Source organism: Phoenix dactylifera, chromosome 6, assembly GCF_051530095.1.
Source record: "Phoenix dactylifera cultivar Ajwa chromosome 6, Ajwa_hap1_PhDact_Kaust_v1.1, whole genome shotgun sequence".
NCBI classification, from domain to species: domain Eukaryota; kingdom Viridiplantae; phylum Streptophyta; class Magnoliopsida; order Arecales; family Arecaceae; genus Phoenix; species Phoenix dactylifera.
Genome location: NC_143195.1, coordinates 29,077,890 through 29,079,794, shown reverse-complemented (window position 1 = coordinate 29,079,794; position 1,905 = coordinate 29,077,890).

Below are 1,905 nucleotides of genomic sequence, written 5' to 3'. Positions count from 1 at the left end.
TCTAATTATTTGAATTCATATATTTGGATTGGGCTACTGAATTTTTTTATAATTGTTGGAGACTATTGGATGTGTTAACTTGAACTAAAGTCTAGATTTATGATCTAACCAGGAATCTTTGCCATTGAGTAGAGATTTAGATTTTGAGATGCTTATGTGAGTTATCATATGCAACATTGATCATACATATTAAGAATCTTGGTGAAGAAAGATTTGAAGGTTGATAGAGTTAATTTCTAGCCATAGTGATATTGGCTCAATGACTTTTAACCCATTGAATTTGAAGTAAATTCTTTTGGAAGGAAGGTCAATCTAAATTATGTAATTGAATTGCTAAGGAATCTAGAGTTAATTAAATCTGGATATTTTGGATTCTAATTTGTGGAGTTCATGTAGTGACCTTAAACTTGATTAATGGCTTGAGGGTTAGTTATGGTTAGTATACTCTACATAAATTTCAATTAAAGTTTTGAAATTTGGATTTTCTTATTCCTAGTGCAAAATGATATTTCGGTCATAAATCATTTAGAGACCTTAGAGTATTTAATGGATTAAATCAGAGTGCACAGCGGAAGTGTGGTAGTTTGAGTTATTTTGAAATTGGTTAAGGACATTAATATTTGATGTAAAAGGTATTATGATGGAATATTTGAGTTAGTTTCTAGTCGAGGAGAATGGTATTGATTCTATGGATGATCTAGAGGTAGCTATGTAACTTTCACCAATGGGTTCTTCTTTTGTTGACAACCTTTGGAAGAAACTTGGGCATCTTAAATTTAGTGTTAACGGTTGATGATTCCTTGGTTGGTCTTAGACTTGGAATATTTTAACATGAATCTCCTATTTGTTGGGATGATGTGGGTAAGAAAAAATTATTAGGCCAGAGATAGTGCAACAGACCATAGATAAGGTGCAAGTGATCAGAGAACGACTTCATATAGCTCAGAGTCATCAAAAGAGTTATGTTGATAATAGAAGGAGAGAATTGAAATTTTAAATTGGGGAATCATGTTTTCTTGAGAGTGTCACCCACTAAAGGAGTGATGAGATTTAGGGTTCGTGGTATATTGAGCTCTAAGTATGTTGGTCCGTTTGAGATTTTGGACAAGGTTGGAGATGTGGCATATTGACTGGCTTTACCATCGGCTTTATCCAGTGTGCACAGTATTTTTCATGGGTCAATGTTGAAGAAATACATTCCAGATTCAAGTCATGTGGTAGCATGTGAACCATTACATCTTCAGAAGGATTTGACTTATGAGGAGTTTCCGATACGAATTGTGGACAGAAAAAATCAAGTACTACGACATCGAACCATTCCTTTAGTGAAGGTACAATGCAATAATCATACGGAAAGAGAGGCTACTTGGGAGCTCGAAGAAGAGATGAAGGTCAAGCATCCGCAACTATTTGAAACCTCAGGTATGCTAATTTCGAGGACGATTTTTTTTTTTTTTTTGGGGGGGGGGAGAATGTAGAGGCCCAAGTTTGAGTTGGGCCGGCCTCTGAACAAGGGCGACCCAACACGTGAAAGGGGGAGGGAGCCTTCCGGTTGACACGCCCTCCCTGCCCTGTTTCGAAAATACCTCCCCTCCTCCCGAATCCACCGGAAAGGAGGATCTTAGGGTGATAAAAACCCTAGCAATCGTGCCGAGATCTCCTCCTCTCCCTAGGGCATCAACCGAGAGGCTTCCACAAAAAAAAAAAAAAAAGAAAAAAGAAGAGGAAGAAAGAAAAGAAGAGGGGAGATTGGGGTTCTAAGCTTGCCGCGGAAGGGATCGGACCAATCGCCGTCGATCCGGTCGGGAGGATCTCGCCGGAGGCAAGGTGAGTCGTTCTGTTGCCCAGATAGACAACCCAAGAGGGGGGGGGGGGGTGAATTGGGTTTTTAAATTAACTTAGCTA